The 14,840-nt window shown below is 40.0% G+C and overlaps 1 long non-coding RNA gene across 1 annotated transcript; it reads right to left on the bottom strand.

The window, feature by feature from the left end:
• Window positions 1-2,151: 2,151 nt before the first annotated feature.
• On the bottom strand, window positions 2,152-2,761 carry LOC108639258. Its single transcript, XR_001920351.1, has 2 exons — window positions 2,568-2,761; window positions 2,152-2,418 (listed from the first exon to the last, which is right to left on the bottom strand). It is a non-coding gene; the product is annotated as an uncharacterized LOC108639258 (long non-coding RNA).
• Window positions 2,762-14,840: the final 12,079 nt, after the last annotated feature.

Genomic DNA, 14,840 nt, shown 5'->3' with positions numbered 1-14,840 from the left:
TCCACCACCTCCCCGGGCAGTCTATTCTAATATTTGATCACCCCTAATGTCCAACCTGAACCTCCCCTGGTACAGCTTAAGACTAGGTCCTCTTATCATATTACTTGTTACCTAGGAGAAGAGGTCGACCCCCATCCAGACACAATCTCCTTTCAGGCAGTTGTAGAGAGTGATGCAGTCACTCCTGAGCTTTCTTTTGTCCAGGTTAAACAACCCTAGCTGCCTCAGCTGCTTCTCCTATGACTTACCCTTCACCAGCTACTTCATTATTGTTAGTTTTGTTGCTAAATCTGATCTTTTAGTAGGTATTAATTTTCAGCACTTTTATTATTTTTCCCTGTTAGTGTAAGTTGCTTTGGCAGGCAAGGCACAGCCTTACTAGCTGTCTTCCTTGTGCTATCAGTTTCTCAACCACCCTTGTGATCAGCTTTGTTTTCAAAGGTTATTAAATTCTTCAAAAGTTATTAAGGTTATTCCTGGATTCAGTGTTGTTCGTTTTTAGAGACAGTGCAGTTGCTAAATTGTTGGAAAAGTATTATATTTCCTGATATTTAGTTGAACTGAAATCTTTTCATCTTAAGAGACAGAATAATGACTAGTTTTGTTTTTATTGTCACATACAATGAGAACTTGACCTTTGCATTTGAGCACAGGTCAAGTGGGAGAAATTAGTCTTCAGGGCATCTGTGTAATCAGGCCCTAAATGAAATCTGAAGCTTTAGTAGTAAGGGAGGCCATTGTCTAAGTCTGATACTAAAGCTTTAACCCCATTTCACATCCAAAAGCACAATAAGTTATTTGACAGCAGACACTGAAAGTGCAGGTACTAGTCTGACCTTTATAGAGTTGGATGAGTGCAAGAATTACTGGTTCAGACTCTGTTACTTGAAATTAAAAAGCAAACAAGGTAGGAGACGTGATGAAAACCCTTTCAATTTCACATAAATTACACAAGGCATTCAACTCAAGACCATAAAGTCACCCACGTTAATTAAAAAATTCTAAGCTGTTTGTTAAGAATCAGCTGCCACTTAAAATAGTTCTTTGCCCTTTAAGACCATATATACAGCTGAATTGTTCAAGATTGCATCTCCCCATTGCAAATTCTCTCTTCTAGGTAAACATATGTAAGCAGTTTCTGTTCCTCAAAAAAATTATGATGCATTTCTGTTTGTACATTTTTTAGCTTCATGTGATAAAAGTGCTTAAGATAAATTCCCATGGAATTGTTGCTCATTGTGTTCTGCCGGATCTCTGAAGCAAAGATCCAACATTCTAGAAGAGAAAATATACATTTCAATTTAATGTCTCCTTGGAGCTGAAGAAGAGGAAGAAATCTTCATTTTGAAAAGTTATCACAATACTAATAACATTCTGGACTTTTTAAAATATCTTTCCATTCTGAGACAACTCCTCTAAACACACTACATATTTAAAGAATTGAGAATTATGTAATTGATAATTTTTGTGATTGCAAAGAAAAATGACCTGACCTTCAGGCTGAAAATATATTTCAGAGCCTGTCACGTGGAGGTCTTTATATGATAAAGAATGCTGTCAGCTCTCCTATAAGGTGGAATCAAAGAGGTTTTATTCAAATCTCGCGCTCCCTTTTATCCCCTAGAACCATGTGACCTTTTGACCAATTGGGTTGTCTATTAGGCGCATGCTCCCTTGCCCCGGTACATCCCCTGTATCTTTGGACATGCCTCCTACAAGAGCCAAACCAAGTGCCCAGTATTTAAAAGCAGTTCAGCAGAATCCTGCAGCTGTCTTTCATATACAGATATTTAGTCAGTAAACAGGGAAGAGCAATAGACTACAAAATTAGACCCTGTGTAAAGTTGCAAACAAGTCAAAGCATTAAAATTATCTTTTAGGTGACCTGAAGTTTCAAGATTTATTGGGTTTGTGGGGCCAGGTTTCGGTAGCAAAAGGCTACTGGGTTGGCTTCTGTAAGAACATGCCAGAAACCTCCCCATGTCCCACAGAGTCAATGCCAGCTGCGGTCAAGACTGAGCCTGTCAGCCACAGTGGTAGTGCCTCTGTGGTGGTTTGAAAAACAGGAATTTCAAAAAGCTAATTTTAAAAGTTTTGCTACAATTTGTTCAAATGTGAGAGAGAAGAAGTTTTCAGACACGCACAACTTAGTATAGGGGGAAGGGAATATATTACAGTTTATTATTAACATATACATATATAAATATATATAACAATTTTAACTATCTCTTCTATAGTGAAACAATAGATATACATAGATCATCTTTCCTTTCCTTCAAAAAAGAGTCCAGAAAGAAAGGAGAAGTCCTCTTTTCACTTTCAGGTCACAGCTCTTCCAAATTAATTTTCTGCAGCACTGGTGTCTCTTATTTTTAAGACAGCAGTTTTGCTCTGTTGCAGCTAGAATTCTTCTTTCTTCTGCAGCACAAAATGCAAGGAATTAAAGTTTCGCATTCGGAGATTCCGGCCCCTGGGGAGTGAGCTCTCGGGGGATTTCCACCCCTCCTTCCCGGGGTCAAGGAGGAGGTCAATTAAACTAAGGTTTTTAGTTTAGTTCAATTTCTTACCCTGGAAATGAGTCCAACTGAATCTCTCTCTCTCTCTCTCTCTCTCTGTTCTCGGATTCACTGGTCCAATTCGCTGCTGCTGCAGGGTCCAGCCAGTTTCTCATCACTCCTCCTCCCCCACGGTGGGAAAAGGCGATGAGGTTGACTGGAAAACTCCCAAGGAGTTTAACTCCCTCAGTCCTGGCTGAGCCAGGACAGTGGGGGCCCAGAGGCTCCCCCAAACCCGGGGGGGAGACTCCCCTCAGTACTTACATGACTGTATGCTGCAGCCACCTCTCCAAAGGTCAGGGCTCTTCAGCTTGGCTCTCTCTGGCCACCCCTCGACTTGCGCTGGCTCTGCTCCAGTGCTGTGTCTGTCTGCTGATTGCAGCCCTCTGGCTGGTCAATCGGGCACCTCGCTACCGTTTTCCTCCCCAACAGTGGGAAGGCAGCACAGTCTTAACTCAGCATCCTGGCTCAGCTACAAAGCCGTGCCAAGTCCCACCGAGTTAGGGCCGGGAAAGGAAAGAAGCCCAGCCCCAGTGGTCAGAAGCTGGGGTGGGGGGCCCCCTGGCCCAACACTACACGTGGCTCTTGAAGGCATGTCTGCTTCTCCTTCTGGCTATGCAGTTAAAAAATAAACCTCTTCCGTTTCTGTGAGCATGTAATTTCCACAGGGCACATGAGCTTTCAATTGGTGCAGTATTAAAAACAATACCCCCTGGGGAAAGGCTTTTTTTCAAACCACCACAGCCTCTGGGGTAATTTAAGAAGGGGAAAAAAAACCTGCACAACAACAGCTGGAAGAGAGGATCAAGATATGAGGGAGAAACAGCTCTGCAGACACCAAGGTCAGTGGAGAATGAGGGGCAGGAGGTGCTCCAGGCTCCAGAGTTGAAGTGAGGCAGATGTAGCCCTGAAAAGCCCATGGGGGGCCACAGTGGAGCAGAGATCCACCTGCAGCCTGCAGAGGGCCCCACACCAGAGCAGGTGGATGCCTGAAGGAGCCTGTGACTCTGTGGTAAGCCCATTCTGGAGCAGGCTCCCAGCAGGACCTGTGACCCTGAGGAGAGAGAAGCCCACTCTGGAGCAGGTTTGCTGGCAGGACTTGTGAGCCCACAGGGAAAACATGTTGAAGCAGTCTGTTCCTGATGGACCATCTGGTAGGAGGAACACAAGCTGGAATAGTTCATGAAGAACTGCAGCCCCACAGGAGGGACCCATGATGGAGCAGAAGAGCATGAGGAGAAAGCAGCAGCAGAGACAACACGATGAACTGACTATCGTTCCCATTGCCTGTTCCCCATGCATCACTGCCAGGGAGGCAATTGTGGAGTGAAGTCAAACCAAGGGAGAAGGGAGAAGTGGGAGAAAGGTGTTTTAAAGTTTGGGGTTTTTTCCCATTAGCCTACTCTGATTTGACCCCTAATAAATAAATTAATTTCCTTGAGTTGAGTCAGTTTTGTCTATGGCAGTAATTGCTGAGTAATCTCTCCTTGATCTTATCTCAATGCACAAAACTTTAGTTATATTTTCAATCCTCTGTACAATCAATGAGGGGTGCAACAGTGCAGCTTTGCTGGGCACCTGGCTTCCAACCAGGGTCAACCCACTGAACTGGAAAAGTATATAAAGTAACAGAGAGTAATTTATCATGAAGATGATGCACATAAGCTGAGCAGCAGCCATATGGCCTTGACTGGTTCCTTATCTTTCCTCCTAACAGAGGAAACACACTACTACATACACACAAACATAGAAATAATACAGAATAGTATAATTTCTAGTCAATATGAGGAGAAATTTTTATACTATTCCATGAATGTTAATTATCTTGTACAACAAAACATCAATTTCATCAATCTCTGACATGCTCAACCATCTTTTTGTGGCCTGTTTTATATAGTAGCAAGGGAAAACAGTGAAGTAACAAATGGGTAGCTTAGGCAACCAGTGTCAACCCCTTGAGCTTACGTGAATGAAGGTGTACTTTTGAAAACCAAAATACTATGGCCACTTTTGAAATATAGTTACCAAAAAAAAAGAAATTTAATTCACTGTTCTATGTTTCTAAGAAAGCTATATTTACAGAGCAAACTACTGGACCATATTAAGTTTTATGATAATTTGTGAAAAGTATCCGAGTTATCTGATAAATTTCATGTCAGAGTTCTAAGCAGTTGATGGTTCAATGGGGATCACATTGCCCATAAAGCATTTTGCAAGCCACAGGTAAGGGCTTGCAGAGCATCCACTAGGACCTCCTAGCATATTCACCCAGCAACAAAAGTAAGCAAATCATCTCATCCAAATGAAGACTAGTATGTTGTTGTGCCAACAGCATCCTATAGGCTCAGCCAGTCATTAGCCAAAAACAGTTTGTGGTCACATCTGTTATCCTAAAAAGCTAGCAATGTGACAACTTAATGAAAAAATTGGCACAAAATGTGCAACCTGTCAAATGTCAGAAGGAATGTTAAATTGCTTTTAGGAGAGAACGGAGTAAGAACTTAAAGTTATAGTGCAACTTTATTTTCTCATCTCTTCAGTTCTGGCCACTCAGTAATTAAGAAGATACAGCACAAATTGGAAATGGGAAAGGATTGCCATAGATCTTAGAGGTGCTGAGAAACCTAGATATAAAACGTGATTAGAGAAATCATGACATAATCTCCCTTTGGAAAACAGAAAATATATTTGTACCCCCCCAAAAACAAACAAACAAACAAAAAACCCCACAGAGCCAGTGGATGTGTACTGAAATTAAAAGGCAACAAACACAAAAAGTTAGTTTGTGATTTGTTATTACATATTCAAAGTTAACTGCTTCGAATCATAGAATATCCTGAGTTGGAAGGGACTCAAAAAGATCGTTAAGTCCAACTCCTGGACTCGATGATCCTTTTACAGGCACATGATATGATTTTTAGGGCTGCCCTGTGCATGGCCACAGGACACTCATGGCCCTACACAGCACAACCCCAAAAATCACACCCTGTGCCTGAGAGTGTTGTTCAAATGATTCTTGAACTCTGTCAGGTTTGATGCTGTAAGCCCTTCTCTGGGAGGCTGTTCCAGCACCCAACAACCCCCCTGGTAAAAATGTTTTTCCTAGTATCCAACCTAACTGAACTTCACACCATTGCCCCAGGTCCTGTCAGTGGTCACCAGAGAGAAGAGATCCACTGCCTGCCCCACTTTGGACACTCTATTACTTTTACATCCTGCTCATATTGCAGTGCCCAGAAGTGCACACAATATTCAAGGTGAGGCTGGTAATGCTTTGCCTGATGCCCCCCAGGACACAGTTGGCCCTCCTGGCTGCCAGGGCACTGCTGACTCATATTCAACTTGCTCTCAACCAGGACCCCCTGGTCCCTTTCCACAGGACTGCTCTCCATCATCTTGTTTCCCAATTTGTACAAACGTAAAGATGTATAAATATCAATAAAGTTGTTCCATGTCCAATGTAAAAGTTTTAATTACTTTTCATTTCTCATATTCAAGAAAATGACCCTTCAAGCTATATCCTGGTAAGGAAAAGATTTCCTTTACACATTAACCACAATGTAATAAATTGGATTGGGAGTCGCTTTGTTAATATCTTTAATTTCTGGTACAGAACTCTGGTATTTTTCATTGGCACTACCTGTTCTTTAAAAAAAATAGGCAAAATCATCAGTGTTGAAATATGTCTCGGTATTTATGTGAGATTAATATCATAACCTTCTAAGGTGTTACAATGGAAGAGCACTGTATATTTTCCTCTTTTAAAAGAATATAGTTCAAGCCACTTGACAACAGAAACTTTGTCTTCTAGCCCCTTGACCTTTAAAGTGTATTTATTTGACTAGTGAACACTTTCAATGGATTTGTATGGATTTGTATGGATTTGGTACTAGACACATTCTTGCATAATTCCTGTTTACATAATAGGTATGATAGAGTTCAGGAGCTACTAAAGAAAAAAAAGTAAGAAACACATAACCTTACAAAGTAGACTTTGTCAATGGTTGAACTGTAGCTTTCCAGTCACCTAGTTTCCTGTGTCCCTCCTTAATGCCAGCAAACATCAGCACAGAGGAGTGCTTCATTCTCCCAGGCTGACAATGAACTGGAGAAGCTACCACTTTTTTGAACCTACTTTTTTCCTCAAAAGGACTTAACAGCTGAAACCTGTCTTGCCCTGATAAAACAGTGTGAGCATGTATTGGAGATAGGGTTTGTGAGATCAATAACATCTAAGTGATTAATACTGAAGGGGATCTAAAGAAAAAGATAATTATTTATACCAAATTTTATTTATAAATAAAAAATTGTTCTATGAAAACTGTCAACAAACTTTAGGGACAAACTTTTAAATGCTTTTAGGGAGTGTATTAGTCCCTATCTTTATTGCTGAAGGATCTACAAAGTTTCAATGTCAGACATTTTATATTGAATTATACTAACAAGCCATGCAACACGAGAGGGAAAAGACTTATGTTTCATTAGAGTAAGGAACCCAGTTATTCCAGTATAGAAGTAACACCTAACCTAAGTAAAACAGTTCTTGGTTTAATTAAGGATAATGGCCAACCATCTCCTGAGCAAGAAAAAGATAAGCTTCGGGAAAAAAACCTAAAACTTCATAGACTTTTCAAGTACTGCTTCATACTAATTTTGAGATTCTGACTGAAAAGGCCATTACAATGACCTTGTAAGCATTTTCAATAGTTACTTTTTTTCTACTAATATAATAAATAATCATCTCCTAAATTAGAATCCAGATTTGTATGGATTTGATTTCTAGTTGATTTAGTCTGTCATGCTTCACCTCATAGACAATTAGATAGTATTAATAAAAATTTCTCTCTTCATAATGATGAAGTTGTCTCTTAAAAAGCTCTGAATGTTATGCAGTTCTTTTGTTAGGGACATAATTAAAAACTAAGCAGTAAATTAAAAGGACATGTCCTGAAGGAAACCATAACATTCAGGCATAGAAGATGAAAATTCTCAACTTTAACATAATACAAGAGACAAACCTTTTTTTGAAACTTCAACTCAAAGAACACAGACCTAAATCTTTCAGACAATCCAGACTGAAGTCAAAGAATCTGTAATTGTTTAAACTTGACAGCCCTTCCTTGTGACAATTTGTTAGGATTTCTAAGTTTTTTGTATAGAAAGGAGTTAACCAAGGCAACAATTAGGTAACAAAGAAATACAGTCACTAAAGACAGAAGTGTTCGGAGCAAAGAGGAAGAGTGAAATAATTCAAGAGACTGCAGCCACAGAAGCAAAGCCAGTTTGGGCTTTTAAGATGGGGGAGACAAAGAATCCATGGAGTGGCAGCGGAACAGCAGACTTGTTGCAAGGAGAGAGATGCAATATGATAGAAAAAACTGTAGCTGATACAGGTTTTGATGCTTGGACGTTATCCTGGAAGAATATGGATCTCACTGATATAAGGCTCTGGGTAAAAGCTTACCTATTAAATAAAAGAAATGCAGTTGGAAACAGAACTTGGAAATATGTTTTTGTGCTTTTCAAGAGGCGTGGTGCAAGCTTGGCACATTTTGAAGGGTTGACAGCCCTGCAAAGGCAATTGAAACATACTGCATGGTGCCAATTCATTTTGATTTGCAGGTAACTGCTCTAAGAAAAGGAAAACAAATGTCTCAGTAAAACCCCAAAGGATGATTAATGTAAGGCTTTTCAAGCACTACTAGCGGTATGTGTGTGTAAGATAAAAAAAACCCAAATATTATGCTACTTTACCATCTAGGGCAATGCCTCTGACGAACTTCATGCAGAGTCAGGACAGCCTACAGCAAAAATATTGTTTTCACAGGCCTATATCCAGGTGGCAGGCCCTCAAAGATATACTGACCCTCTAGAAGGGGCACAGTATCTTCAGAGCTCCCTAGAGGAAGAAGATACAACAAAATACCAAACATGAGAAGTTTCATCAGCACTGAACAGACTAGAACTGCACTAAACATCAGGAGCTTTCTGAGATTCTCCCAAAGTGCAGGCAATGAAATAGGGTCATGAAAGAAGAATCATGGAGGTCTGAGAGGGAAAGAGAAGGTGGAATAGGGTGCACAAAAAGGAAAAAAAATCCACAATACCAAAAGATTCTATGAGCTTTAGTAATAATATAACATACTTGAAAGAACAACTAAAACATATGAGCAAATACCGTGCAGTTTATTATTCATACACAGATCATCCTAGTGATACTTCTGTCATACAAAAATGAACCAAAAATTGCTACTGTCATGTTGTTTCAACTCCTACCTGTAATAAAACCATTCTCACACATTTCCTGCAAAAGAATGGTAATTAAAAGCTGGATTGGTTTTTGTTTCTTGACAAGAATTTGTAATCAGCAGTTACAATTAGAAGTGTCAAAATCTTTAGAGCTTTTTGAACAAAGAAGATAACGCCTCGGTCAAGACTCCAGGAACATGCTTTGTATTCTCTACATGATAGCATGCCGCGGTCCGAAGGGCGGATGGGGTGATGGCACAGCACGGGTCCGGGACACAAAAGTAGGGTGCCGGTAGAATCCTTTATTCCAGTGTGCATGTGGGTTTTTATCAGCTCAGGGGGGAAAGGGCCAGAACATGGGGTGGAGCATGAGACAGACAAGCGGGGAGACAAACCAGGATAAGGACACAGGCAAAAGGGGGAGGAGCGCAGGAGGAACTGGGGAAAGAAAGGGCGAGTGGGGGCTGTGTCCTCTCTGCAGCTTCTCCAGTCAATCAGCAGAGAAACAGGGGACAGGGAAGCGAACAAGCCGAGACATGCCCGGGAGATACAAATTCTGGGGAAACCTACAATGAGTATATACATAATAAATGTAAAGTCTGTATCATAAAGTCTGTTCAATCGCTGTACATATTTTTCCACTTCTGAAATCGTTCCCATTCTAATTCTTGGTCCTTGACAATAGCATACCTGTTCTCCATACATTTTGAGGCAGCTGTACAGTAACAGCAAAACATGCCAATATGTTCCCCACAGAAACCAACAGCCAACTATGAAAAATAAATGGTGACAAAGTTCCTAATTTAACCTACTAGCTGTATCTCCCAAAAATAAAATAAACAAAAAGACTTCACAAAACCAGGATAACAATTAGTACCTGTTAAGCTCTTAAGGCAGTCTGAGAAAATACCCATCCTACTACTCTGAATGGAAATGAAATGGAATTCTAAAATGGAATCCAAAATAGAAGATTATCTCTGCTCATGGAGGCATTGCAGATGCAGATTATCCATCACTTTCATTCTTGAAACCCACAGCAATTAACCACAATTTAAATTAAAGCACACTATTGTAAAATAAGCATACTTACAGAAAATGTTGTCTAGGATAGAAAGGCAAATACTAACAAGACTAGAAGCACTCTTGATAACATCTTATTATTCCCACTTCCCTTGTGTTCTTTAGATAGAGAAATGCATGTGATACTGGCAAGGTTGCAACAGTGCAAATATATCTCTAATCCTAAAAGGTAACATAGAACCATTCATAGTTTCAGCTTTGTTCCTGAAGATGCTTAGTAGTTTTTCTACTTCTCTCTTCAAGTAAACTCAAAAGGGATTTTCTGGTAACAGAACACCACATGGTTCTTTTATTGTTTAGTGCAAATTAACAATCCTTTAAGGAGTAGCATGAAAGATCCTTTCCTGCCTCCTGAGCACATGTTAGCTTTCAGCAGTTGTTCACAGAGAGCTGTAGGACACCTTTTCCCTCCCACAGTTTTGTATTTCATTTTGGCAAAGATAGACACATATCCTCAGTAGAAAACAACTCAGCCAACTGCAAGCCTTCAAAGATTCGCACATGACTTTAACAGGCGCCCCCCCTTTTTGCCCCCCCTTTTTGTATTAGCCTCAACAATTTCACTTATTCTGCCAAATTCACATAACCACAGAATCATTAATGTTGGAAAAGACCTCCAAAATTATCAAGTGCAACCTTTGACCAAACACCATCACATCAACTAGATCATAGAAGTAAGTGCCACATCCAGACATTTCTTGAACACCTCCAGGAATGGTGACTTCACCACCTCCCCGGGCAACCCCTTCCAACACTTGACAACCCCTTCAATGAAGAAATTCTTCCTGATGTCCAACCTGAACCTGCACTGGTACAGCTTAAGGGCACCTCCTCTTGTCCTGTCTCTGGTTGCGTGAAAGAAGAGGCCAACCCCCACCTGGCTACAACCTCCTTTCAGGTAGTTGTAGAGAGCGATACTGTCACCCCTGAGCTTTCTTTTCTCCAGGCTAAACAACTCCAGCTCCCTCAGCCGGTCCCCACATGACTTACATGACTTACTCTCTAGACCTTTCAGCAGTTTTGTTGACTTTATGGTGTTGTGCAGTGTTTCAGGATAACACTTAAAAGGTCTTGTTACACAGAATCATACTGGGACAACAGGCTTCAAGTGAATCAAGTTAGGAAATAGAATTCTGGAGGTCATACACAGAGTCTGGTCCTTATTCTGGCAGCATTAAAAAAATCAGCATCAGAAAAAAAATGTGAGAAAAGATGAGTCTCTGCAATACTATGGTTAGGCAATGTCTAGCAAAGTGATAACCATATTAGAGCAAGAAAAAAAAGTATGAGAAGCTGAAGACATCATCTTAAAGCTTTCAGTGACAGAGGTCTTAGGGCAAAAGTTCATGTTAATAGTGGCTGTGGAGTAAAGATAGTAATATATATTAAAAAACCTTCCCCACCAGAAGCCCATACCTTGGAGGATACATGTTCAAAAAGCACCTAAAACCTTTCATAAAGTTTATAAACCTGGGCTGAATGCCAGTTTTTGTCTTTCTCCTCAGAATGGAACATGTGGATAGCATTCAACCTCCTTTGCTCAACACTTGTCTCAAGACAGCTTCTACCTTGTGCTAAGCCTTTAGACTGGTCAGTAGTATTGCTTAACCACGCTTTTATCTAGTCATTGAGACAACTTACCTGTACCAATTGTGGTGGCTGCAGTACCCAGATATACCCATGACATACTGCAGCATCATTATCAAGATGCCTCACACACATTAGGGTAATTCCTTCATCCAGGCTGGATGGCAGCAGACAGTATTCTCCTTTATTTTCAAAACTAAAATAAAAATAAAGAATGATGAAATTTGTCAGGAAACACAACACAGATAATGCAAAAAAGAAAAATCCACATGCTCTCTTTGTTCAGCAATCAATGACATCACACATCTGCCCCTTCTAGAACACTAGAGTGCTCTCAAACAGCATCACACTAGTTTTTGCAGCTCTTAAATGTCAATAGAGCACCCCATGAGAGAAGACTTCAGGGCAAAATTTTGATTGTGCACTTTGAACCATTATTCATTCATTTTCTTATTGATTCACGTCTACACAGAGCAAAAAAAAATTAAATTCTTTACTATTTCACTGTCCTCTCCATGTAAGTTATCCTTGTCTCTGCTTTGACCTCCAGTTTATCAGAAATAATAAGTAAATGAAAAAAAATAGTATTTCTTCTTTAAGTTAGATTTATCATTCAAAAACTTTTGAAGCCAATGTCTCTCCTGCCTCCTTGACTAATAATGCCTCCTACTCAAGGAGTTAAAGTTTTTATATAAATAATTATTTGGGTTTTTTTTAACTTCAGTTACTTCATGGCTGGGTACCCCTCTTATGATTTCTGTGTCAAGTTGTTCTTCCTCTATCTTGAACAAAACCTTTTTCTGAATGTATGTCACAGAACTCTTTGCATAGATAAATAATGAGAATCAGAGAGAATGTCAGAGTACAAAATTTCTTTTCAAGCCTTTAATTTTCCCCAGGTGTTTTTCTAAGGTTATAACTCATCATACCACTCTTTCACAGACAGTAGAATCTTTATCTCATAAATCATGCATGATTATTGCTTCCTTTCTTTAAAGATGTGTTTACAGGTCAATTTTACCAAGCTTTTTGCAAGTTAAATATACAAGTACAATCATCAAAATTATATCCAAGACAATAATTTGGAAACTTATATTTGGATTAATGTGCTCTTCAAAAATTTCTGGTCAGGTATCCTGGATGAGGAGACAGGCCTATAACAATTCCCAACTTAAGTGAGACTAATTAGCTTGCTAAGCTTTCTCAGTCATTCCAACCTTGAATTTAAATTTCATTTTCATTGTTTCACAGAACAGTTTTCCTATTAACAGGAACCTGAAAATGTTGACAAAATCAGGTGAAAACTACAGAAGACTACTGCAATACTTGGTAGTGCATTTGACCTGAGAGTGCAAGCTTGGCTTCAAACTGAATTTAAAGGGAGAGAGGGGGGAAAAGTAGTATTTTACACCAATATTATAAAACTGATATTGCATCTAAGGGTATTTTATTCCAACATGGAATCAAGTGTCTAAACAAAGGTGTTTTCCTAGCGTAAGCCACTTAAGAATATTACTTCCATGTTGCAGTGTTTTTTAAATAAAAATTTGAATAAATTTGAATTTGATTAAATAAAACTTAATAGATGGGTAAAGAGAACTTCTTCAGATGTTATGAACCAAGCCTATTTTCATCTTTCCTTACACACTTTGCACTGAAATAGATTAAAACTCTTTAGTTTGTTCAATTTCCTGACATTATAGGACCTAAAACCTGCCAAAATTTTTATTTATGCTGTTAAATACCTATGAAATGAGCCTAGAATAAATAATTAGTTATTTCAAATCAGTTAATAGTTTGCAAATATTTTCAGTATATTCAGACACCATACCAAGCAAATATGCAGAATGTTTCGGGAAATCAGACAGTAAAACAGCATGCCCAGCACAAACCTTGACTCCCTTCTTTTTCTTTCCTAACCATAAGAAAGTGAGTACTGTCATGGTAAACACAACAGCACTATTCCACATTCAGATAATTTGCACATCATCACAAATTAGTAGATGAACCTGGCTACAGAAAAAACACCACCTGCATCCCACACCAGAGCAGGCAGATGCCCAAAGGAGGATGTGAATAGGAAGCCCATGCTGGAGCTGGCTCCTGGCAAGACTTGTGGCTCCAGGGTGAGAGGAGCCCACACTGCAGCAGGTTTACTGGCAGGACCTGGGTGGATCCATGCTGGAGCAGCCTGTTTTCCTGAAGGACTGAACTCTGGACACACACTGGAGCAGTTTGTGGAGAACTGAATCCCCATAGGAGAGACTCACACTGGAGAAGTTCATGGAGGACTGTCTCTTGTGGGTGGGACAAGGAGCGAGAAGAGGAAGGAGTGGCAGAGACAATGTGCGATGAACCGATCACAACTGCCACTGGCTGTCCCCTTGCACCACTGGGAGAGAGGAGGTAGAGAATTCAGGAGTAAAATTTGGCCCTTAAAGAAGGGAGGGGGTGGGGGCAAGGTACTTCAAGATTTATTTTTTCTTTTTCTCATTGTCCTACTTTGATTTGATTGGTAATAAATTAATATAATTTCCTTGAGCCAAGACTGTTTTGCCCACAACGGCAATTGGTGAGTGATCTGTCCTTGGCCTTATCTCGACCCATGAGCCTTTTGTTATTTGTTCTCCCCCTTACCCAGTAGAGAAGAGGGAGTGACAGAGCAGCTTTGGTGGGTGCCTGACAACCAGGCAGGGTCAACCCGCCACACCTCTCCTTGTCCCAGTCTGGGAAAAAAGAAACTGAATTTTGCAAGAAAAACAGCCTTTTTGTTTATCTGCCTCACAATCTACCATGCTCTGTTTCTAAGAAGAGAAATAGGCTGAGGTTTTTTCTGTTTAATTCTAGTGTAGAAATTCAGGAAACACATACTGGGTAAAAGCATTTAGATCTTTTGAAGGTTTAGGACATGTTTTGTAGACAGCAACCCAAAATAACCTAAGAATAGTTGTCTACTTCCATTCACCTGAATTACTTGTTTAAAGTAAGTTTATGGATGAGGTAAGTTTGTGCACTCTTTATGGCTGCAGATTGAAGAGGTTACTAGCTGAGGCTTAAGCACATGATGTGACACCTTGAGAAGTAGGCGCTTCACTCAAAAACATATCAGGCATTTCTGCATTTTGTTCTGCAAAGGTGCGGTGGGCAGCACAATACAAATGTCTCTGCTTTTCTGCTTAGGTAGTCCAAGTTCAGTTGTGTTTATTAGCTTCCCTTCACCTGGACCCACGCTAATTCAATTCAGAGCACCTGCTCGTCTACCTAGTTTTGTTTCTTTTTATTAAAGGAAGGCTAATTAAATTGAAGAGTTGCTCACAAACCTGGGGTTTCGGTACAGCAGCTGAAGTGCTGGGCAACAGGCATTGTGCT

The sequence above is a fragment of the Manacus vitellinus genome, unplaced genomic scaffold, assembly GCF_001715985.3.
Source record: "Manacus vitellinus isolate BGI_N305 unplaced genomic scaffold, ASM171598v3 scaffold_18_pilon, whole genome shotgun sequence".
NCBI lineage: Eukaryota > Metazoa > Chordata > Aves > Passeriformes > Pipridae > Manacus > Manacus vitellinus.
This window is presented reverse-complemented; position numbering and strand designations above follow the sequence as displayed.